Genomic DNA, 25,737 nt, shown 5'->3' on the forward strand with positions numbered 1-25,737 from the left:
TTTCAAAGGTATCTTTTTTTTAATCCAATTTCGTTCCAGATCAACTCTAACGCCAAAGATCACTTTGCGCCAATGTGTTTGATCTTAGGCCAAAAGGCCGAGAGGTGAAGTTGCACCGTTCCTGGTAATATTGCAATACCAGGTCGGTGCATGGAGTGGACGGGGCATGCCCCTGATCCAGCTCCCTGTCCAAAAATCAATTCAATATCATGTCCCCATAGGGGATATTAAACTGATAAGAACAGGTATCACTTACCAACACAATGAAAAGGCTCAACAGATTAACAGTGTTATTAACATTACAACACGAAACAGACTATTTCTGCCCAACCAGTCTGCGTTAGTGTTTATCCTGCACACGGGCAGTACCCCAATCCCATATTCCCACCCTGTTCACATATTCATTTTGTCACCTCTCCTTCAACCACCTATCCAACCTATTGACAAGGTGCCACATAAAAGGTTACTGCACAAGATAAAAGTTCACGGGGTTGGGGGTAATATATTAGCATGGATAGAGGATTGGCTAACTAACAGAAAATAGAGAGTCGGGATAAATGGTTCATTCTCTGGTTGGCAACCAGTAACCAGTGGGGTGCCGCAGGGATCAGTGCTGGGACCCCAACTATTTACAATCTATATTAATGACTTGGAAGAAGGGACTGGGTGTAACGTAGCCAAGTTTGCTGACGATACAAAGATGGGAGGAAAAGCAATGTGTGAGGAGGACACAAACAATCTGCAAAAGGACATAGACAGGCTAAGTGACTGGGCAAAAATTTGACAGATAGAGTACATTGTTGGAAAGTGTGAGGTCATGCACTTTGGCAGAAAAAAATCAAAGAGCAAGTTATTATTTAAATGGAGAAAGATTGCAAAGTGCTGCAGTACAGCGGGACCTGGGGGTACTAGTGTATGAAATACAAAAGGATAGTATGCAGGTACAGCAAGTGATCAGGAAGGCCAATGGTATCTTGGCCTTTATTGCAAAGGGGATGGAGTATAAAAGCAGGGAAGTCTTGCTACAGCTATATAAGATATTGGTGAGGCCACACCTGGAATACTACGTGCAGTTTTGGTTTCCATATTTACAAAAGGATATATTTGCTTTGGAGGCAGTTCAGAGAAGGTTCACTAGGTTGATTCCGGGGATGAGGGGGTTGACTTATGAGGAAAGGTTGAGTAGGTTGGGCCTCTATTCATTGGAATTCAGAAGAATGAGAGGTGATCTTATCGAAACGTATAAGATTATGAGGGGGCTTGACAAGGTGGATGCAGAGAGGATGTTTCCATTGATGGGGGAGACTAGAACTAGAGGGCATGACCTTAGAATAAGGGGCCGCCCATTTAAAACAGAGATGAGGAGAAAATTCTTCTCTGAGGGTTGTAAATCTGTGGAATTTGCTGCCTCAGAGAACTGTGGAAGCTGGGACATTGAATAAATTTAAGACAAAAATAGACAGTTTCTTAAACGATAAGGGGTTATGGGGAGCGAACGGGGAAGTGGAGCTGAGTCCATGATTAGATCAGCCATGATCTTATTGAATGGCGAAGCAGGCTCGAGGGTTTGTATGGCCTACACCTGTTCCTATTTCTTATGTTCTTATGTTCTTACTTTTAAACACTGACACGGTCTTTGCTTCATTCACTAACTCTGGTAGTGCAATTCCACTGCCTTACAACTCTCTGTGTAAAATAAATTCTCCTGCTCTCTGTCCTAAATCTCTTGCATTGAATTTTAAGTGCAATACTCAGGAAGTGCTGTATTGTCGGAGATGCCACCTTTCAGATGTGATATTAAACTGAAGGCTCAAATGCCCTCTCAGGTGGACATAAAAAAATCTCATGGCACAATTTGTAGAGGAGTAAGGGCTTTTCCCGATGTCCTGGCCAAAATTAATTTCCACTACTAATATTACTAAAAAACAGATTATCTGGTCATTTATTTTCGCTGCTGTTTTTGGGACCTTGCTGTGCGCGAAATGGCTGTAACATATCCCTACACTTAGGAATACACTTAATTGGCTATAAAACATAGAAACATAGAAAATAGGTGCAGGAGTAGGCCATTCGGCCCTTCTAGCCTGCACCGCCATTCAATGAGTTCATGGCTGAACAAATACCACTTAGGGACATCCTGAAGTCACGAAAGGCACTATTTAAATGCAAATTTTTTTTTCTTACATCTTATAAACTAAAGGGTACAATTCCAAAGGAGGTACCTGGGAGTATGTATGCATAAATCGTTGAAGGTGGCAGGGTTGAGAAAGCGGTTAAAAAAGCATACGGGATTCTAGGCTTCATAAATAGAGGCAGAGAATACAAAAGCATGGAAGTTATGATGAACCTGTATAAAACACTGGTTCGGCCTCAACTGGAGTATTGAGTTCAATTCTGGGCACCGCACTTTAGGAAGGATGTGAAGGCCTTAGAGTGGGTGCAGAAAAGATTTACAAGAATTGATTCCAGGGATAAGGGACTTCAGTTACATGGATAGACTGGAGAAGCTGGGGTTGTTCTCCTTAGAGCAAAGAAGGTTGATAGAGGTGTTCAAAATCATGAGGGGTCTGGACAGAGTAGATAGAGAGAAACTGTTCCCATTGGCCGAAGGGTCGAGAACCAGAGGACACCGATTTAAGGCGATTGGCAGAAGAACCAAAGGCGACATGAGGAAATACTTCTGTATGCAGCGAGTGGTTAGGATCTGGAATTTACTGCCTGAAGGGGTAGTGGCACAGACTCAATCGTGGCTTTCAAAAGGGAATTGGATAAGTACCAGAAGGAAAAAAAATTGCAGGGGAAAGGGCAGGGAGATTGGGACTAGTGAAGTGCTCCTGCAGAGAGCCGACAAGGGCTCAACGGGCCAAATAGCCCCCTTCTACTACCATTCTATATTCTATCCATGTCCCCACATTCTAGATCCCTCAATTATCGACAAGTCTGTGGACTAGAATATCCAGAGTGTATAAATGTCACTCTCTGTAAGTAATGTCTGCACTGCAACTCACAGAAATCAGCTTGAGGCTGCCCCCTTTCTGATTGCAATGAAGTAATTTTTTTGGAAAAAGTCATTACAACACATAGCCTGCAAGCCATTACATTACAATAATTGATTACAGTTCAAAAAAGCACATCTGTGGCTGTAAAGCGCTTTGGGAGGTCCTGAGGTTGGTGGAGGCACTATATAAATGCAAGTTCTTTCTTTCAAAGCAATTCTTTACCAGTAAAAGTAAATGGTTGGTGGTGGTGGCTTCACTTGTTGCCGACTCTGCCATTTCATTCGGTCTACTGAAGGCCTGATTTTGACATAGATGTAAAGTGGTTGCTAACGTTGCTGAGCTTGTGTGGACCATTTCTTTCATGGCAGTTTAGGAAGTAACTGCAGGTGAAAGCTTTTGATCACCGAGCTCCCATTGCAATCGACAACTCACTGAGCGGAATATGAACGAAACACGCAAGCCATCGTCAATAACCAAGTTATGGCGCGAGCATGCTACCCGCTGAACAGATTGGTTTCCTACATTTGATGCAACTATCAGATCTCCATTAAATCAAGCAATCACCTGGCTCCCGAGGTTAGGGTTGCCAGCTCTGGTTGGACGTATTGCTGGAGATTTCATCACATGACCTCCTGCCATCAACTGCTCCGCCACGTCAAACAGCTGTTTCCTCTATCCCCAATATTTTTTTACTGTAAAGCGCTTTGGGAGGTCCTGAGGTCGTGAAAGGGGCTATATAAATGCAACTTCTTTCTTTCGTAGCAAGAAGCGCGACACTATCCAGGACAAAGCAGTCCGCTTGATTGGCACCTCTTTCACCACCTTCAACATTCTCTCCCACCACCTTAATCATTCACTCCCTCCACCGCCGGTGCACCATGGCTGCAGTGTGTACCATCTACAAGATGCACTGCAGCAATTGCCAAGGTTTCTTTGGCAGCACCTCCCAAACCCACGAGCTCTACCATCTAGAAGGACAAGTGTAGCAGGCGCATGGGAGCACTTTCACCTGCAAGCTCCCCTCCAAGTTACGCACCATTCTGACTTGGAAATTTATCGCCGTTCCTTCATCGTCGCTGGGTCAAATCCTGGAACTCCCTCCCACTGTGGGAGTACCTTCACTACACCGGTTCAAGAAGGCAGCTCACCACCACCTTCTCAGGGCAATTAGGGAATGGGCAATAAATGCTGGCCTTGGCAGTGACGCCCACATCCCGGAACAAATTTTTTAAAAAGCAGTATTTACCTGGTAAAGATAAAAGGCTGGTGGTGGCACTGTTTGTTGTAGACTCTGTCGTTTCATTCCTTCTACTGATGGCCTGATTTTGACATAATATAACTAATAAATGAAAGTATTCATAGAAACTGGGGGAAAAAATCCTAATTTTGTTTAATGCCCCTATGATTTTTCACCCGGGTTGCTCGCAGCAGTGTCTTGGAGTTTAATCTTCAATTCTTGGAGATTCCAGGTCAAGCCTGGAGGGTTGGTGACCTTATCCAAGGTCAATGTTACGACGAGGGCGGAGAGTGTTCGAAGAGGCGTCAAGATCATCACTTAGAATGTGACTGTTGACTGCCACCGTAATTCGACTAACAATTAATTAAACACCCAAGTTTAAACCACAGTTAACTCATGAGAGAGAGCAAAAGAGCACAAATGCTTCCCAAGCCCTGGGCTTTGTTTACAGCTGGGAATATTATTGTCATTACAGAACCAGTGCGCGAAGCAGCAGAGCGACAGCACAGTGACCTACAAGGTCATGAAATGCTTCACAGATTGATGATTAGATATGACTGAGGATTGCTGAAGGGCTGCCCAGCATACAGAGGAAACACTGCCATTGCTCTGAATCCATAAGCACTCTCGGTCAGTTCAGCAGTGAACGTTTGCGTAACTTTGTTATGTGTGGCAGTGATCAGGTCTCTGTGAGTGTCTGCATGCTTTGTGTGGTCAATCGTGCATAGGTTCTCTTGTGCTGGGCTCCAAACACATTTAGTACTAGCCTATGTCATGCTAACCCTACCCTGATTCTCATTGTTCCTGGTTGAAATTATACCAGCTCCCAAAGCTAGTGTCGAAGTAGGAAGACTTGCGTTTATGTAGTGCCTTTTGCAACCTCAGGACATCCCAAAGCACTAAAGCCAATTAAATACTTTTGAAGTGCAGTCGCTGTTGTAATGTAGGGAACAATAGTAGAGGAGACACGTCTAGGTTCAAAAGGATTGTTACAGCTACAGGTGGAGAAAGGTACCACCTAGCCCTGGCAATGGCTGGTATTAAAGAAATACTTGCATTTATATAGCGCCTTTCATGACCTCAGGACGTCCCAAAGTGCTTTACAGCCAATGAAGTGCAATTCATTGTTTTAGATTTTGCATCACATTTTTTCTGATGTTTTACTTTGTTTCCATCCTTTTTCTTATGCCACCCCAACTTGTCCTGGGATGGAAAGATATCCCAGACTTTTGGTGCACATCATCTAGAGATGCTAACAGGGCAGCACTCGCAGACAGACAATATATTCTGTCATTTCTGGCATCTGGACTCCAATCCAGCCCACATTGTCGAGGTAAAATGATCTCAATCCGCTATTGGCTGAAATGACTTTGGTCATCCTCAACCCAGTTCTTCTGGTCATGGGTCCCAGGTCCCGAAACACTGCACTGAAGTGGCAGTGAATTCCACTCAATGGAAGTAAGTGTGACAGCGAGAGCCAACTGAAGTCAGTGGAAATGAAAATGGGAAGAGATATCTAAAGGCGGTTGATTCGATATTGCCCATTTTACACTATCGGCCAAAGTCAAAATGAACGCCCGTGAGTTTACAAAGACGACCAGTGTGGGAAACGGAGAAGCGCTTCTCTGGGGCAGTCAGGGATGGTTTTGTGAGGTTGTCCCTTTATTGGACATAGCGCTGCCCTGGATGCAGGTTTTGCCACTTCTAAAACTGGGACCAACTGGAGCATTTCCTTTCACAGATGATATAAAATGCAGCATAGCCCACACTTCCTCTAGACCCATCTTTTGTTTCTTTACTTGCCCCATTACCATTCCTAATTTGCCTTGCACCATCATCCCTTTTGTCATCTAATCTTTTCTGCCTTCCACCCGATCACTGACCTTCCTTTTTGTTCTTTCCTCCCCTTTGCACTTATTTAAAACCTGTTACATCTCTAACTTCTTTCAGTTCTGACGAAAGGTCATCGACCTAAAACGTTAACTCAGTTTCTCTCTCTGGAGAGGCTGCCTGGCCGGCTGAGTATTTCCAGCATTTTCTAATTATCTTTTGGATGGCACACCAAAATGGTTGTCAGTGTACAATTCCACAAAAGTAGAGAGGGGGGAATTGTAAACAGTGAACTTTTGGTGTCGAGGTTAGACTGCAGAATTTTCCAGACAGCGCATTTTAAAAAAAAACAGACAGTCTGCTTGAAAGCTGCATGGGTGGTAATCATACCTGGAAGCTTTTGACACTGCCCGGTTACTAAATATCCTCTCACTCTCTGACAATGACAGCCCTGATCTTCAATTTCAATTAAAAAATATTTAAAAACCTTGACCGTGTCTAATTCTTTTTCTGCATTCACTTCGAATATGACAATATTTCCAAGTTAAGCTGATTGACAGGGTGTAAATTACTCAGCAACGACCCACGGGTGGAGGGCAGTGTGACTTTACCTCAAGTCAGAAACATTTACTAAGCTGGAGCACCACAACATAGCACAATTATTCAGCAACCCTCTGTAGCTATCTAATAATATAAAACTTTACGGTCGCTTGGGGTATCTTGCAGAGGAGTGTAATATTCGAGTTCACCGCTGGGGATTTAAATCCTTTTGCATGGTTTTTTGTTTTCTTGGTGAGTCTCTTCTCTTCTAATTAGATGGTCCCTCGAAACGAGGATGACTTGCTTCCTCGCCAAAAAGGGATGAGTTCAATGAGTTCACAGGTGCTTCAATGAAAGACCTAATATTCCAGGTCCCGAACTGCATATTGAAGGGTGGACGATTCTTGTGCATTGATTTTTTTAACATGTAATGGCCGTTGCACACCAGCCATCACACGGGCTTGACAGAGCTTGGTCTTGGTCCAGTGGCAAGGGTTAACCAAGACGACTGGAGACCAGCTCTGCTGCACAGACCTAGTGCGCACACATATCGCAGTGTGGGCTGGCCTGTGCAGCCCCTGGGCCCACATCTCTTGTGAGCCCTGAACTCACACCTCTCCTGGGCCCCGATCAAACCGCTCTGCAATCTCTCACTGCTCCTTCGCCCCGATCTCCGACATTAATGGCCAAAATAATCAGTTTTACAGTGTTCTCAGCATTATTCCCATTTGTTGTGGTCAGATTCAATTTCTGCATCAATATCCAGCCAATCACTAATTAATATTGGTGCCAGTTTGATCATCTGTAATTGCAATGGATATCCATAATCAAACTGTAAGCATACTGGCTCTCTGTATGATAATGGATAACCAGTATGATTACTGTTTGGTTATAGCTAACCAGTATAATTACAATTTGATTACTGATAACTAGCATGACTACTGTGTGATTACAGATATCCAACATGATTACTGTTTGGTTATGGATAACAAGTGTGATAATGGAAAATTCGTATGATTATGGTTCTGATCACTGATTTTCCAGATAATCAGTATTATGAAAGATAGAGGGAATGGGGGATGGGAAGGAGGAGTGGGGGGACAGGGGAGGGATGAATGGAGGGGGGTGGCAGGGAGGGTGAGGGAGGAGTGGGGGGGTGAGGGGGAGTGGGAGGCGGAGAGTGGAGTCTCCAATTCTGCACAAGATGTCTATTAGATATAGGATAATGCATGGGCTAAATTATGTTAAGATACAGGACAATGTAAGGGCTAAAGTCTGTAAGATACAGGACAATGTAAGGGCTAAAAGAGGAGAAATTCGGTCGTGACCCCGTTGCGGCCTTAGTCCAGGCGGAGCAGTACATTTAGCGCCTTGAAAAAGTTTGCGCCTCCTGCCCAGTAATTCGTCAGAATCGGTCGAAGAGCTGATAGGGGCAGTACATTAGCCGTTGCATACCAGAGCTGGGGAGGCCATTACGAAAGTTTGGTTGGTACATTTTGCGGACTCATTGGGCTTGCGCGGATCTCCGAATCAGATCCCGGGAAAAGCCGAGTCTTAAACGCGCGACATAGTAATGCACCAATTAAAGTTTTAGAAGTGACTTTTTCGCAAGCTGAACTATTATGTCTATCTGCCACTGCAAACTCAGAGGCTCACACACCGTGCTGTGTGCAATCGTTGCACTGATTGTGACTTCGGAGGGAAGCGCTTCCTCATCCCTTTCCGTAGTCACCAGTTAACGACTCTGCAAGCCTGTACCCACGGTTTTTCCAGACGTTGTTATTGGTGGGTGCTCAATGAGGCACACGCACCGAATTTACTGACCGGAGTGCAAGTGTGGGCGTTGCAACAGGATTACGTCATGATCGGTGTGATCGTCAGCAGCCAGGTGCTAAGGGTTTGTGCCCCCGGTGAGCCTCAAATGAATTTTCCGTCAGGGCGCTAAAAGCTGCACGCCCGATCGCTAAGCTCTAATGCTCGCATTAACGCCCCATCTTGCTGCTAACTGATGCTATAGACAACCGAAAATCCAGCCCAAGGGCAAAATCTGTTAAGATACAGGACAACACACAGGCTCAAGTTGGAGACACAGTGCATGGAGAGAGAGTGAGAGTGTGTGTGTATGTTCCGGTGGTGTGGAGGTGGGGGAGAGGATAGGAAGAAGTCACTTTCAGTGAGCACATCCCTGCCAGCACAAGCAGGATAGGGAGGTTATCCAGTCGATAGACAGATGAAGAAGCCCAATTGCTTCACAGCACAGGACATATACTGTAAACAATCTCCTCTCTTTATAAAGTTTAAATTGATCCATCCTGTACTGTAAAATTTGTGTTGCGTTTATTCTTAGGACCTGTAAATGATACACCCGTTTGCATGGTAAGTAGCTACAGAGAGCTGTGAACCAGCCAAACATTTGTAAACAACTGTGCTAGATCAACAAAAGGAAGTCAACAAGGCAGAACACCAGAAAAGGTTCCAATAAATACAGTCTCGGGGGAGATAAACAATGAAATCCTAGGCCAAAAGCCCAAAGCTCAGCCAAGTCCTCCAGATACACACTCTGTTGGAGAAGATGAGTCAAAAGTTACGAGGAGAGTTCGCTATGTAAGCCAGTCCACAAATATGTGGCCCAATCTGGAAATCTGGTTGAAACCTTGTCTTAGTATGGTATCATCATCTTTTACCGAGACATCGCAAGAGCTTTACTATTACACAGGAGGCTAAACTATGTAAAGAAATATACCACAGAAAGGCATCACTTTGGAAGCATAATCTGAGTTGCTTGACCTTTTCAAGGAGACAGCATCAAAGGAACATACTTTAGATTCATTGGACTTCCAGTAATTCAGACCCTGGAATGCCAAGACGGGTTTTATGTTTCCTATTTAACTCTGTTGTTACCAACTTCAAGACCATGTGAAGCAATCATTTGCCTTTTGGATAAGTCCACTGTACTCAATGGAGTTCTCTTCAGGCCTGAAAAGCCTGACTACTACAGACTGTCCCAGTACACGTTGATGTGAGCATCTGTGTGGGGCTGACCCAAAGCAGCAGGATTTGTCAAACCGCTTGACCATCACGGGAAAAGGGTCTGTGTTAAAGTTGAGCTGGCTGCAATGCTGAGATCTTACAATAGGTTTTCATACCTGGAGTAGTGACCCCTGTCCCCGTGGCCTCTGTGATATCTAGCCTTGCAAGGCCACAGCATCTCTTGGGAGCGGCACTTTGTGGAATACGTGGTGCCATTGTGTCAAGTAACGCTTCCCCCTTTGTAGAAGCCAGTATTCATGGTCAAAAGTGGTACAACACTTATGGCAAAGCGACAGCCATCACATAATGAAAGTGCTGCCATTTACTGGTGTTTTTATTGTATCAGCAGTGTCCCCCCATGCACGAGTTCAATCTCATCTTTATGCACAAAATGCCTTCACTGCTTGGTATATCGCGCAGAAAAACTCTGCAGCCTGTATCCTAAGTCACACCATCACCCCTATGCTCGTTGACCGACACTGGCTCCCGGTCCGGCAACGCCTCAAATTTAAAATTCTCATCCTTATTTTCAAATCCCACCATGGCCTCGCCCCTCCCTATCTCTGTAACCTCCTCCAGGCCTACAACTCCGAGATCTCTGAGCTCCTCCAATTCTGGCCTCTTGCGCGTCCCAGATTTTAATCGCTACACCAATGGTGACCGTACTTTCTGCTACTTAGGCTCTACATTCTGGAATTCCCATCCTAAACCTCTACGCCTCTCTCAGCCTCACCCTTCCCTATCTCTGTAACCTCCTCCCGCCTTACAACCTCCTACAGCACCCCCCACCATCTGCCTTCACCCGCTCCCCCACCCCCGCAGTCTATCTGCTCCTCTGACTCTGACCTTGTGCATCCCTCACTCGCCCCCCTCCATCAACTCTTCGGCCTACAATTAGCAGCTGCGCCTCAGCCATCTTGTCCTCGGCTCTAAACCTCTCTGCCTCTCTTTCCCCCTCTCCTCCTTGAAGTTCTTCCCTAAAATCTACCTGGTCACCTCTGCTAAGATCTCCTTCTATGACCCGGGGTCCAACTTTAGGTTGATTAGACCCCTGTGAGATGTTTTTCTAGGTTAAAAGCACGATGTGTCTGCATGTTGTTATTGTGGAGGGCTGATACAAATTCAACAACAACAACAACTTGTATTTATATAACACCTTTGACGTAGTGAAACGTCCCAAGGCGCTTCACAGGAGTGTTATGAGATTAAAAATTTGACACTGAGAAATGGCAAGGTCGAGGGGAGGGGCTGGCCGTGAATATGGGGTGGGGAATTTACATGGAGGGAGAGATTAAGGGAGGATAGAAGGCTAGTGAACTCAGAGAAGAGAAAGCATGATGAATTGAGATGGAGGTTAAATTCAAATAGTTGATGTACTGGGAGCCAAGGTGGGAGGGAGGAGGGACAATCCGATCAGGGCACAGCATTTTGAGAAAAAGGTGAAGCAATATATCGTTTTTTTAGGTTAGCAGATTGTTGGTATAAAAGCAATTGAGCAATGACATTTACACTTTGAATCCATAGTAATGAACACTTCTCAAACAAACAACAAACACTCAGTGCAGCTGGCCAGGGAGTCAGTCCCCATAATGAATTAATACATTATAAAACCTTTTGGAAGCTTTCTTGGGGACAAGGGTCAGCCCTGTGCCAGTCTGACAGACGCGTTGCTGATGATTACAATCATTACGGCAATAAGGAATTAAAAGAGCAAATAGGACAAAATAGTATATAATTTTTTATAATTGTCGCGCTATCATTAAAAGGCTGGCTTGTGTTGTACTAATATCTTAACTTGTCAGATTTGCAAAGCGCAATTCATCAGGGAAATCAGTACAATGCAATTAGGCAAATTATTTCTTCAAATGTACTTATTCAGGCAAATGTATCACATTACTAATTATTTGGCTGCAATTCAACTAAGTGCAGTGGAGAGGATTATAGCTGCAAGTCTATCAGCTCCCGGTCTTCCAAAACTCCTCCCTACTCCCTATCAGCTCCGCGCGCTTGGGTTTCTGACCAAACTCTCCCAATGCAAGGCGGTGCGGCAGCCACTGTGACATATTGCTACCTGCTCCTGTTGAACATGTCACTGCACAGGTCTAGAGCAATGCTTCAGTATCAGATCCCACAATCAGGCCTTTTCTGTCATTTAAACCCAAAGTATTTTCTTGACAATAAAAAGCTCCCGGTGAAAACGATCCACTAACCAAGTAGAGGCGATGACCCTCACCAGAAGCCCAAGTCTAATTGCGGAGACATTGGTGGGGTAATTTTAATCTAATTCGCCGGTTTACACTCCGCCCAATATTGCTCTCCCTTGACTTCAGCGGAGAATATAATCGGATGGAGTGTAACATCAGCGTCGCAATCGATCCAGCCAGTTTCTCGATGGGCGGGTTAGGGTCAAATTGCCCCCATGGTGTGGTTTCATCTACATTTGGCTCCCAGTGAAGGGTGGCCAGGAGTCTAGACTAAAGGACTAAGCACATCCGACTAGAAAGTCGTCTCGGGTGGTGGCACAGAACAGGCGGCCAAGGGTATTCAATCCCAATGCAGTCATGCCGTTAAAAGCCAACCCACAGGCACATAAAGTGATCAGAAAGCAAATGGGATGCTGGGCTGTAAGACTTACAGAATATAAAAGCAAAGGGATTTAGGTATCCATGTACAAAATCAGTAATCACTAATGCACAGGTATAAATATGGATCAGAAAGGCTAATGGAACTTTGGCTTTATTTCAAGGGGGTTGGAATACAAAAGTGAGGCAGTTATGCTTCAGTTGTACAGAGAGCCTTGGTCAGACCCCATCTGGACAACTGCATTCAGTTCTGGGTACCGCACCTCAGGAAGGATATATTGGCCTTGGCGGGGGTACAGCACAGACTCACCAGAGTGATACTGAGGCTCTAAGGGTTAAATTATGAGGTGGAGCTGCAATGGCAATTGAGGTGTTTAGAAGGAAGATACATACTTACTTGGGAGGTAAGGGTATTAAAGATACGAAGAAAAGGCGTTAAAAAGTTGAGCTGCCACAACTAACAAAAATGTTGGGTCAAACTCCTGCTCTTACTGAGATCAGTACAGACCAGGGATCAAACCCCAATATTATTATTAATAATAATAATAATAATAATAACAACAACTTTTATTTATATAGCGCCTTTAACGTTGTAAAACATCCCAAGGCGCTTCACAACAATTTTACAACACGTTAGATATTGACCAGTGAGGGAAAGAGAGAAAAAACGGGAGAAGGAAGTGTAAAAAGAGGTTAAAGGCTCGGGTCCGAAGCGGCAGCCAAAGTGCGCACGCAGATAGACACAGGCGAAAAAACTAAAAAAAAATACATTCAAATTACATTGTAAATAATACAATAAGGAGTATACAATAGTAAAATCAGTATAATAAAGATTAATTATAATTAAACAAAATTAAAAAATATATGTTATAATTATAAATTAAGTTAAAATTAGAAAATTAGCATGGTTCAGTGTCACACTGCATAGCACATTTATTCAAGGGAAGCTCCTTTTATGGGGAGAGGAAACAAGACTGAAGTGTTTTAAATTGTAATTGAAGATGAAATTTCAGCCACGTTGACACATGACACACAGTTTGAACTGTATGAACAGCATGGTTACTTATTAAGGCACTTTATCATTTTGCATTATATTGGTGAGCTTTACACTTTAATGGTCCCCACCTACTCGATATAAACATTATCTTTGTTCCTAAGCCTTTTGTTACCAATAACACAGATAAAGCAGTAATTCAGTACAATTACCAGCCACAATCCGTGATAAGCAATCTAGCACGTTGTTATTGGAAGGAACGGTAGCTTGGGCAGAAGTATGCTTTTCTTGGCCAACTTTTCCCACATTGGGTTCAGTTTTACTGCCCTCAACTGGGGTTATCAGGGCAGTACCTGCCTCAAAATGAGGTCGGCAGCCTTAACGTCCCGTTAATACCAGCAATGCGATTGGTTCCATTTTGAAAGGGGCCCAGTACGGGGTGTCCAAAGTGCTAACATTCCCTGTAAGCTGCGCAGCCGTACAGCGTTCCAGGGAACTCGTGCAGCCGACTTTTCAATAGAAAAACCACCCGCTCAGTATTTTCAATGGACTGTGCAGTGGCTGTGCAGCCCCCCAAAAAATTACAGGGAACATTGCAAAGCGCCCATCTGTTTCAGGCGATAGGCCCCTTTTAATACGGAAATCGGGGTCCTGTGACAGGCAGATTATAAAGGCTTCTCCTCTTGACAGCACAGCCGAGATTGGGAACTCGTGCTTGCTGTTACTCCCGTGCACAACATGTTACTGTGTTACAGCCCTGCATTCGCAAGCCTCTTATTTAAATTAAACAATTAACATCTCAGTCTGAATCCCATAGTTTTGGACGTGTCTGCCCAATAAGATCTATTTCTTTCTTTACTATTGCAGAACCAAAGTTAAGGACCGAGGGCCAAACAACAACAACCTATATTTATATAGCGCCTTCAACATAATAAAATGTCCCATGGTCGAAAAAGGGTAAAAAAGACAAAGTAAAACAGCAAGTGGTCACTTGGTGATACAAGCATGGCTTTAAAAAAAACCACAATGATGTAGGAAGAAAGAAAGACTGTTACAGGAAAGATTTGATTGCATTAGAGAGGGTACAGAGGAGATTTATGAGGATGTTGCCTGGACTGGAGAATTTTAGCTATGAGGAAAGATTGGATAGGCTGGTTTTGTTTTCTTTGGAACAGAGAAGGCTGAGGGGAGACCTTATTGCGGTGTCTACAATTATGACAGGTCTAGATAAGAGTGGATAGGAAGGATCTATTTTCCTTCGCAGAGGGGTCAAGAACCAGGCGGAATAGATTTAAAGTAATTGGTAGGAGGTTTAGAGAGGATTTGAGGGGACATTTTTTCACCCAGAGGATGGTGCGGGTCTGGAACTCACTGCCTGAAGGAGTGGTAGAGCAGAAACCCTCATCACATTTAAAAAGTACCACGCACTTGAAGTGCCATAATCTACAAGGCTACGGACCAAGAGCTGGAAAGTGAGATTAGGCTGGATAGGTTTGTCGGCCAGCATGGATTCGATGGGCCGAATGGCCTCCTTCTGTGCTATAAATTTCTATGATTCTACGATGTGAGGTAAAGGAGTTCCACATTTCTTTTACATGTGCAGAAGGAAAGAGTTGGAGTAGGAGACCGTACTGAGTCACGATTTCAACATAGAAAGGAAGTAGGGAGGTAAAGAATAGACATTAACATCTGCACAGAAACAAATGCACTAATTGAGCACGCCTGCAATTTCCCAGGATGCACTGTGAGCACCACTGCCTGGCTTTGGGTGCAATCGGTGATCCGGGCACAAACTGGCGCCCCAAAATTGTGCTCGTTTTCAAAAGTAATTTTTTTGCTCAAGTTTGCATATCAAACTCATTTGCATATCAGCGAATGTAAAATCTGCAATAACCAGTGCAATTGGGCAGCGCTTTGGAACATAATATCTTTAAAAAAAAATTTTGCATTAAAAGATATTCCATAATATAAACCTGATGCAGTTTTAATAATACAGCTGAAAATGGATTTATCCCAAAAAATAAGCATTTTTAATCAGAGTGTCTACTCCACCACCTGGGAGTAACCCGATTCTAAATAACTGGAAATTACTTTAAACAAAACTATACAGAACCATTCACTAGTTACATTGGTGTACAGTAGTTTCTTAGCAAATTAAAAAAAATATTTTAAATCTTTTAAAAAGTGCCCATTACTGCCCCTGTGCCTAAAAAAACCCAGCTTAATTTGATGAGCTGCCTCGAAGGGCTGCAAATGAGTGCAATTAGCGGAAACTCGCCATGGTCATTAATTCGCTCCGGGGGCATGGCCAGTTTTGAGGGCGTGGCCGGCTTCCAGCGCGTTGTTTTTTAAACCTGCACAAAAGATCGCAGAAACTCGACATGCACTGGGCGTAACTTGCGCTTGAAATTCTGCGCTCTTTTGAGGTGGTTCGGCCAAATTGTGTTGGAAATAAACTCCAGGCCCAGATCACTGAATCGCCTCTCAATATCTCCTCCTTATAATAGTACGATGTTTGAGACCCTCAAACATTTGATATTTTCAGTTGTGTGTGTGTGTGTGTGTGTGTGTGTGTGTGAGGTGGAGCAAGGGGGAGGGGAGCTGAAGAAGGAGAGATAGAATTTGAATGTCAAGTGTCACGAGGGGGGAAAAAAATTACATTTTTATATAATCTCAGGGGTTTGAGGTTAACTCATCGTACAGCACAAGCAAAGTTTAATGAACACTTCAATGTTAAAGGTCAACTTATTAGAAGGAATGTCACCAGCTAGTGAATTTCTTAAGTGGCAATGGGTGAGGCCTTTGATATTTAAAAATATTTTTGTTTTATTCCCCTCTGACATAACTCACTGAGGGCTGCTAATGATTGGAAACAAGTTGACGAAGAAAGCTGCCCACCGCAACATGATAAAGTCAATTGGTCAAGGAGATGACAGTAGCACCAGTTCTGTCTCTGCTTAACCAGTCATTAAAGCTAAGTTGAGGCCTTGTACATTTAAAAGACTAAAAAAGGAAGACTTGCAATTTATATAGTGCCTTTCATGACCTCAGGATGTCCCAAAGCAATTTACAGCCAATGAAGTACTTTTGAAGTGTAGTCACTGTTGTAATGTAGGAAATGCGCATAGCAAGCTCCCATAAACAGCACTCTGATAACGAACAGATAATCTGTTTATTCATAGAATCATAGAAATTTACAGCACGGAAGGAGGCCATTTTGGCCCATCGTATCCATGCCGGCCGACCAAGAGCTATCCAGCCTAATCCCACTTTCCAGCTCTTGGTCTGTAGCCCTGTAGGTTACGGCACTTTAAGTGCACATCCAAGTATCTTTTAAATGTGCTGACGGTTTCTGCCTCTACCACCCTTTCAGGCAGTGAGTTCCAGACGCCCACCACTCTCTGGTGAAGAAATTTCCCCTCATATCTCCTCTAAATCTCCTCCCAATTACTTTAAATCTATGCTCCCTGGTTGTTGACTCATCTGCCAAGGGAAACATGTCCTTCCTATCCACTCTATCCAGGCCCCTCATAATTTTATACACCTCAATAAAAGTCTCCCCTTAGCCTCCTCTGTTCCAAAGAAAAACAGACCCAGCATCGCCAATCTTTCCTCATAGCCAAAATTCTCCAGTCCAGGCAATATTCTTGTAAATCTCCTCTGCACCCTTTCCAGTGTAATCACATCTTTCCTGTAATGTGGTGACCAGAACTGCACACAGTACTCTAGCTGCGGCCTAACCAGTGTTTTATACAGTTCAAGCATAATCTCCTTGTTCTTGTATTCCATGCCTCGACTAATAAAGGCAAGTATTCCGTATGCCTTCTTAATCACTTTATCTTCCTGACCTGCTACCTTCAGGGATCTGTGGACCTGCACTCCAAGGTCCCTTTGTTCCGCTACACTTTTCAGTGTCATACCATTGAATGTGTATTCCCTTGCCTTGTTAGACCTCCCCAAATGCATTACCTCACACTTATCCGGAATGTATTCTATTTGCCATTGTTCTGCCCACCTGACCAATACATTGATCAGGATCTCCTCCATGAATGCCTCCCACTGCTCCGACACCGATTTACCATCAAGTAGTGAGGGATAAATATTGGCCAGGACACTGGGGATAACTTCCCTGTACTTATAGAAACATAGAAAATAGGTGCAGGAGTAGGCCATTCGGCCCTTCGAGCCTGCACCACCATTCAATAAGATCATGGCTGATCATTCACCTCAGTACCCCTTTCCTGCTTTCTCTCCCTACCCCTTGATCCCTTTAGCTGTAAGGGCCATATCTAACTCCCTCTTAAATATATCCAATGAACTGGCATCAACAACTCTCTTCGGTAGAGAATTCCACAGGTTAACAACTCTCTGAGTGAAGACGTTTCTCCTCATCTCAGTCCTAAATGGCTTACCCCTTATCCTTAGACTGTGTCCCCTGGTTCTGGACTTCCCCAGATGGGAACATTCTTCTCGCATCTAACCTGTCCAGTCCCGTCAGAATTTTGTATGTTTCTATGAGATCCCCTCTCATCCTTCTAAACTCCAGTGGATACAGGCCCAGTCGATCCAGTCTCTCCTCATATGTCAGTCCTGCCATCCCAGGAATCAGTCTGGTGAACCTTCGCTGCACTCCCTCAATAGCAAGAACGTCCTTCCTCAGATTAGGAGATAAAAACTGAACACAATATTCCAGGTGAGGCCTCACCAAGGCCCTGTACAACTGCAGTAAGACCTCCCTGCTCCTATACTCAAATCCCCTAGCTATGAAGGCCAACATACTATTTGCCTTCTTCACCGCCTGCATGCCAACTTTCAATGACTGATGTCCCATGACACCCAGGTCTCGCTGCACCTCCCCTTTTCCTAATTTGCCGCCATTCAGATAATATTCTGCCTTCGTGTTTTTGCTACCAAAGTGAATAACCTCACATTTATCCACATTATACTGCATCTGCCATGCATTTGCCCACTCACCGAACCTGTCCAAGTCACCCTGCAGCCTCCTAGCATCCTCCTCACAGCTCACACTGCCAGCCAGCTTAGTGTCATCTACAAATTTGGAGATATTACACTCAATTCCTTCATCTAAATCATTGATGAATATTGTAAATAGCTGGGGTCCCAGCACTGAGCCTTGCGGCACCCCACTAGTCACTGCCTGCCATTCTGAAAAGGACCTATTTATCCCGACTCTCTGCTTCCTGTCTGCCAACCAGTTCTCTATCCATGTCAGTACATTACTCCCAATGCCATGTACTTTAATTTTGCACACCAATCTCTTGTGTGGGACCTTGTCAAAAGCCTTTTGCTGAGTCCATTCAATAAGATCATGGCTGATCTTCGACCTCAACTCCAGAACCCTTAATTCCCTTAGAGTCTAAAAATCTATCTAGTTCACCTTGAATATACTCATTGACTCAGCAAAAGGCTTTTGACAAGGTCCCACACAAGAGATTGGTGTGCAAAATTAAAGCACATGGTATTAGGGGTAATGTACTGACATGGATAGCGAATTAGTTGGCAGACAGGAAGCAGAGAGTCGGGATAAACGGGTCCTTTTCAGAATGGCAGGCAGTGACCAGTGGGGTGCCGCAGGGCTCAGTGCTGGGACCCCAGCTATTTACAATATACATTAATGATTTGGATAAAGGAATTGAGTGTAATGTTTCCAAGTTTGCAGATGACACTAAACTGAGTGGCGGTGTGAGCTGTGAGGAGGAAGCTAGGAGGCTGCAGGATGACTTGGACAGGTTAGGTGAGTGGGCAAATGCATGGCAGATGCAGTATAATGTGGATAAATGTGAGGTTATCCACTTTGGTGGCAAAAACACGAAGACAGAATATTATCTGAATGGCAGCAGATTAGGAAAAGGGGAGGTGCAACGAGACCTGGTGTCATGGTACATCAGTCATTGAAAGTTGGCATACAGGTACAGCAGATGGTGAAGAAGACAAATGGCATGTTGGCCTTCATAGCTAAGGGATTTGAGTATAGGAGCAGGGAGGTCTTACTGCAGTTGTACAGGGCCTTGGTGAGGCCTCACCTGGAATATTATGTTCAGTTTTGGTCTCCTAATCTGAGGAAGGGCGTTCTTGCTATTGAGGGAGTGCAGCGAAGGTTCACCAGACTGATTCCCGGGATGGCAGGACTGACATACAAGGAGAGACTGGATCGACTGGGCCTGTATTCACTGGAGTTCAGAAGGATGAGAGGGGATCTCATAGAAACATATAAAATTCTGATGGGACTGGACAGGTTAGATGCAGGAAGAATGTTCCCAATGTTGGGGAAACCCAGAACTAGGGGACACAGTCTAAGGATAAGGGGTAAGCCATTTAGGACCGAGATGAGGAGAAACTTCTTCACTCAGAGAGTTGTTAACCTGTGGAATTCTTTACCGCAGAGAGTTGTTGATGATAGTTAATTGGATATATTCAAGAGGAAGTTAGATATGGCTCTTACGGCTAAAGGGATCAAGGAGTGTGGAGAGAAAGCAGGAAAGGGGTACCGATCTTATTGAATGGTGGTGCAGGCTCGAAAGGCCGAATGGCCTACTTCTGCACCTATTTTTAATGTTTCGATGTTTCTATCAACAGCACTTTGGGGCAAAGAATTCTAAAGATTCACAACTCTCTGAGTGAACAAATTCCTTCTTATCTCAGTCTTAAAAGATCAGCCTCTTATTCTGAGATTGTGCCCCCTAGTTCTAGACTCTCCAGCCAGGGGAAACAGCCTCTCAGCATCTACCCTGTCAATCCCCCTCAGAATCTAATGGGGCCAAAATGCCCCTTCCTTTAAGACCTGTTACCACCGGAAATAGTCGGCCACGCTGTGGAGTGCAATGGCCGCCGATTTTTCGTGTAATTGCCGCCATTTTGAAACTTCCACTACTGCGGTACCCCGGCGGTAAGCTGCTCCCCTCCGCCTACTGCTCCGCTGCTGTCGATCTGCCCTAAGTGCGTTTTCAGAGCGCGCACCACTGATGTTCCACCCGCCCGCCCTCCCCCCGATGGCAAAATCCGCCGAAAAATCTTGCTTTGGCTGCGCGGTGCCAAAAGCTGCTTTTTTCTGCCGGTGCAGTGAGGTTGTAGTCCTTGTAAAATGGCGGTGTGGCTCCCATTAAAGGGGAGGACCAACTGCCGCAGCCGCCATGTTCTTTTTTGTCGGTCGACTGCCATGTCGGGCCGACAATTATGCCCCCAGGTTCAGCCAGGCCACTAACAGTTAGCCTGGCACCCCCGCTTGGATGCCAGGCTGCTGGCCCGACCAAATCCCTCCCTGGTGGCCCAGTGGACCGAACTTACAAAATCGCACAGTTTCTCCCCTTTAAGCGAAGGGGAGAGCCGTGGTGACGCGGCGCTGTCATGACGGCATCAGCGCTACGCTGATGACTGACAATGGCGGCCACTACACCCGCCCCAGTCTCCGCCCCTCGACACTGCGAACTTCCACTTACCGCCCCATTTCCACCCCCATTACGACCGACTTCCGGTCCGCCGGAAAAAACCCGCCACAGAGCGGAATTTGGCTCAAGAGGCCACCGCATCCACCGCGTCGGTAGAAACTACAGAAACACGGTAGGTGTGCCCCGTTTCCAGCGGTGGGCAATTTCGGCCCCTATATGTTTCAATAAGATCACCTCATTCGTCTAAACTCCAGAGAGTATCGGCCCAATCTACTCAATCTCTCCTCATTGGCCAGTCCTCATATCCCAGGGATCAACTTAGTGAACCTTTGTTGCATCACCTCTAAGGCAAGTATATCCTCTTCCTTAAATAAGGAGACCAAAACTGTGCAATTGTACAGGGCTCTGGTGAGACCACACCAGTACTCCAGGTGTGGTCTCACCAAAGCCCAGTACAATTGCAGCAAAACTTCCTTCCCCTTGTACTTCAATCCTCTAGCAATAAAGGCTAGCATGCCATTTGCTTTCCTAATCGCTTGCTGTACCTGCATGCTAACTCTCTGGGCTAGAAATTGCGTAGCGCCCCGTTTGGGGCAATAACTTTTCAGGGAGCACAAAAGTATTGCCGGGCGAAAAGGATTTGCAGCTGACAGGAACTTCCGCTTTTGCACCCCAAGAGGGTACTGGAGCACTAAATCAGGTGCTACCTTAAGAGTGCTAAAATGAGTGAGAGGGAGCGCTGAGCAATGCTGTGCAGCGCTGCCATCTGTGCAGGCTCCTTCCCTCCCTTAAAGGGAAGGGCCAATGCTGGGGTGAATGATTTTTCGTGTTGTGTGTGTTGGGCCATGGAATCTGCGCTGTGTACATAGCAGCCCTAAGCACTCTCAGAGAGTGCAGGCCTGAGCAATCGCGGGGGCTAAGGAAATCAGGAGGTACCAGAATGGGGACATAAATACATTTTGCCCTACCTGACCACCACTGTCATTAATTAGTACTCCCCATGCAGCAAGCCAAGGTGACATCTCCTGCAACTGCCGTTGTTGACGCCTGTCGATGCTGCATGGGTCGGGAGTGAATACTGCATTCGGGGCGATAGCGGGGCACTACGCACCGGATGACGTCACGATCTCTGGGGCGCAAGAGAGTGAGGTGGTAAGTGTTAGCGCCAGCACCCCATTACCACCCCCTGCAGGTGCTAACAGGAGGCATAAACCAGGTGAAATTCACCCCCTCTGTGTTTCTTGTACTAGGACACTCAAATCTCTCTGAACACGAACATTTAATAGTTTCTCACTATTTAAAAAATATTGCATTTTTCTATTCTTCCTACCAAAGTGAATAAGATCACATTTCCTCACATTATACTCTATCTGCCACCTTATTGCCCACTCACTTAACTTGTCCATATCCCAGCAGAGGCAAGGGCCCTGGGGCAGCATGGGCCAGCTCACACTGCAGTATGTGTGCACACTTGGTCCATGCAGCAGAGCTGGTCTCCAGTCATCTTGGTTAATCCTTGCCACTGGACCAAGCCCGTGTGGTGGCTGGTGTGCAACGGCCACCACACGTTAAAAAAATCCACGCACAGCCGTCTTCCACCCTTTAACATGCAGTTCGGGATCTGGGAATATCAGGTCTTTCATCGAAACATCTGTGAACTCATCCCTTTTTGGTGTGGAAGCTAGTCATCCTCGATACAAGGGACCGCCTAAGAGACCCTCCTATATCCCTTTGCAGGCTCTTTGAGTGCTCCTTACATAGAAACATAGAAAATAGGTGCAGGAGTAAGCCACTCGGCCCTTCGAGCCTGCACCGCCATTCAATGAGTTCATGGCTGAACATGCAACTTCAGTACCCCATTCCTGCTTTCTCGCCATACCCCTTGATCCCCCTAGTAATAAGGACTACATCTAACTCCTTTTTGAATATATTTAGTGAATTGGCCTCAACAACTTTCTGTGGTAGAGAATTCCACAGGTTCACCACTCTCTGGATGAAGAACTTTCTCCTCATCTCGGTCCTAAATGGCTTATCCCTTATCCTTAGACTGTGACCCCTGGTTCTGGACTTCCCCAACATTGGGAACATTCTTCCTGCATCTAACCTGTCTAAACCCATCAGAATTTTAAACGTTTCTATGAGATCCCCTTTCATTCTTCTGAACTCCAGTGAATACAAGCCCAGTTGATCCAGTCTTTCTTGATATGTCAGTCCTGCCATCTCAGGAATCAGTCTGGTGAACCTTCGCTTCACTCCCTCAATAGCAAGAATGTCCTTCCTCAAATTAGGAGACCAAAACTGTACACAATACTCCAGGTGTGGCCTCACCAAGGCCCTGTACAACTGTAGTAACACCTCCCTGCCCCTGTACTCAAATCCCCTCGCTATGAAAGCCAACATTCCATTTGCTTTCTTAACCGCCTGCTGTACCTGCATGCCAACCTTCAATGACTGATGTACCATGACACCCAGGTCTCATTGCACCTCCCCTTTTCCTAATCTGTCACCATTCAGATAATAGTCTGTCTCTCTGTTTTTACCACCAAAGTGGAGAACCTCACATTTATCCACATTATACTTCATCTGCCATGCATTTGCCCACTCACCTAACCTATCCAAGTCACTCTGCAGCCTCATAGCATCCTTCTTGCAGCTCACACTGCCACCCAACTTAGTGTCATCTGCAAATTTGGAGATACTACGTCTAAATCATTAATGTACAATGTAAACAGCTGGGGCCCCAGCACAGAACCTTGCGGTACCCCACTAGTCACTGCCTGCCATTCTGAAAAGTACCCATTTACTCCTACTCTTTGCTTCCTGTCTGACAACCAGTTCTCAATCCACGTCAGCACACTACCCCCAATCCCATGTGCTATAACTTTGCACATTAATCTCTTGTGTGGGACCTTGTCGAAAGCCTTCTGAAAGTCCAAATACACCACATCAACTGGTTCTCCCTTGTCCACTCTACTGGAAACATCCTCAAAAAATTCCAGAAGATTTATCAAGCATGATTTCCCTTTCACAAATCCATGCTGACTTGGACCTATCATGTCACCTCTTTCCACATCTTACTTTTCCACCTGGCTTTGTATTGTCAGCAACATTGGATACATTGCATTCAGTCCCTTCATCTAAGTCATTAATATAGATTGTAAATAGCCGAGGCCCAAGCACTGATCTTTGCGGCACCCCACTAGTTACAGCCTGCCAATCTGAAAATGACCCGTTTATCCCTACTCTCTGTTAACCAATCCTTTATCCATGTTAATATCTTACCCTCAACCCCATGTGCCCTTATTCTGCTTAACAACTTTTTATGTGGCACCTTATCGAATGCCTTTTGGGAATATACTACATCCACTGGTTCCCCTTTATTTACCCTGCTAGTTACATCCTCAAAAAACTCGAATAAATTTGTCAAACACGATTTCCCTTTCATAAAACCATGTTGACTCTGCTTAATCATATTATGATTTTCTAAGTGCCCTGATACCACTTCCTTAATAATGGATTCCAGCATTTTCACCGACAATTGATGTCAGGCTAACTGGCTGTAGTTCCCGATTTTCTCTCTCCCTCCTTTCTGAAATAGCAGGATTACATTTGCTACCCTGCAATCCACTGGAACCTTTTTGGAATCTAGGGTATATTGGGAGATCACAACCAATGCATCCACTGTCTCTGTAGCCAGTTCCCGATGCCATCACTATTTGTTGGTTTACTAGCCCACTATTTCTGTTGCTGTATACTAACAGCTATTTTCCAATATTATAGTGCTGGTTTCCTTTGGGTTGCTGATGATATGGGGGTAATTTTAACCTAACCCTCCCACACAGTGGGAAATTGACAGATCGCATCAGCCCGCCGATTTTCTTTCCATTGTATATCAACCTATCTTTTGGAAATTAGGTCAGATGGGCTCACAGTACTTGCAGGGGGGCCCCCCTATACAGAAAATCCTGACATTAAATTACTGCATTAAATGACGTTCACAAGAAAAATGCAAAGGAATGATTCATTTTAACTTGCCGTTTCTGTGTTATTATGATAGTAGCTAAGGAGATACAGATGTGAGAGAAATTTCATCTTCCAGTCAAAGATGAATACATGACTATATGAGATCAGAGATTTAAAATAAAAGACCTTACTCATATGTGAAATAATCTACTTGTTTCCCCCATCTCAATCTTCATCGTAAATATTGCAAAAACGTCCAATCTAGGGGTTTGTGTAAGAGGGATTATGGACTCAATTTTCTCCAGTGATTTGCGCTTTTTTTTGGCGCAGGCTGCTTTTTTGGCCTAAGTTAAAAAACCACAGTTCCCCAATCAATTTGCACAGCGTAACTCAGTTAGTAAAAAATTTTTTAGGGATGTTTTTTATTCATCCAAAGGGGGCGTAACCTGCCACTTGCACAAATTCTGGCCATTTAGGCAAGTTTGGTCAGCTGAGAGTTACTCCAGTTCTTCTCAGGCCAGTGTATGTGGCCTCTGTAGACAAACCATCTGGAGAGTTAAGGAAATCGGCGCAGGTAAGTGGAGCAGATGCCCAGACAGCAGCAGCAGAAGAGGTAAGAGAGAGGGCGAGAGAGTGGGGGTGGGGGGGAGCCTTTCGGGTATAGTTAGGTGCGGGGACCGGGAGGGAGGTAGCCGTTCGGCCTGGGATAGGTATGGGGGAATGGACCGGGAGCCCGTTCGGCCTGGGATAGGGGCGGGGGAGCAGACCGGCAAGCCACTCGACCTGGGCTAGGGGCGGGGGGAGCGGGACCGGGAGGCTCTTCGGCCTGGGATAGAAGCAGGGATCAGCACCAGCACTGGGAGGAGGGGGGGTGGGGGGGGGGGCGCGGGGGGTGTGCGACTTTAATAATTTAATGGAGGTAAGTTGTTGCAATGTATTTTACGGTGGTCTTAAGTTGCTGCAATATATTTTAATGTGCTTGTGCAGGTTGTGAGCTGAGCTGTAAGTGTTACTTTCCAGCCTCAGCCCGCATTGTGTTCCTGGTTACAGTGGCAACCCGATCTTTTTGGCGCAGCCCAAGGCTCCAACCCCAAAACTAAAGGACAGATTAGGCTGCACCAAAATCAAACGGGGAAACTTACACGAAGAACAAGAT

The 25,737-nt window shown here is 45.1% G+C and overlaps 1 protein-coding gene and 1 pseudogene across 1 annotated transcript in view; both read right to left on the reverse strand.

Annotated features, from left to right (window-relative positions):
* The window catches only part of smyd3 (SET and MYND domain containing 3), a 1,321,352-nt gene that overhangs the window by 35,868 nt on the left and 1,259,747 nt on the right, over positions 1-25,737 (reverse strand). The window lies entirely within an intron of this gene.
* LOC139274264 (U2 spliceosomal RNA) lies at positions 106-274 on the reverse strand (annotated as a pseudogene).

The sequence above is a fragment of the Pristiophorus japonicus genome, chromosome 9 (genome assembly GCF_044704955.1).
Source record: "Pristiophorus japonicus isolate sPriJap1 chromosome 9, sPriJap1.hap1, whole genome shotgun sequence".
Classification (NCBI taxonomy): Eukaryota; Metazoa; Chordata; class Chondrichthyes; family Pristiophoridae; genus Pristiophorus; species Pristiophorus japonicus.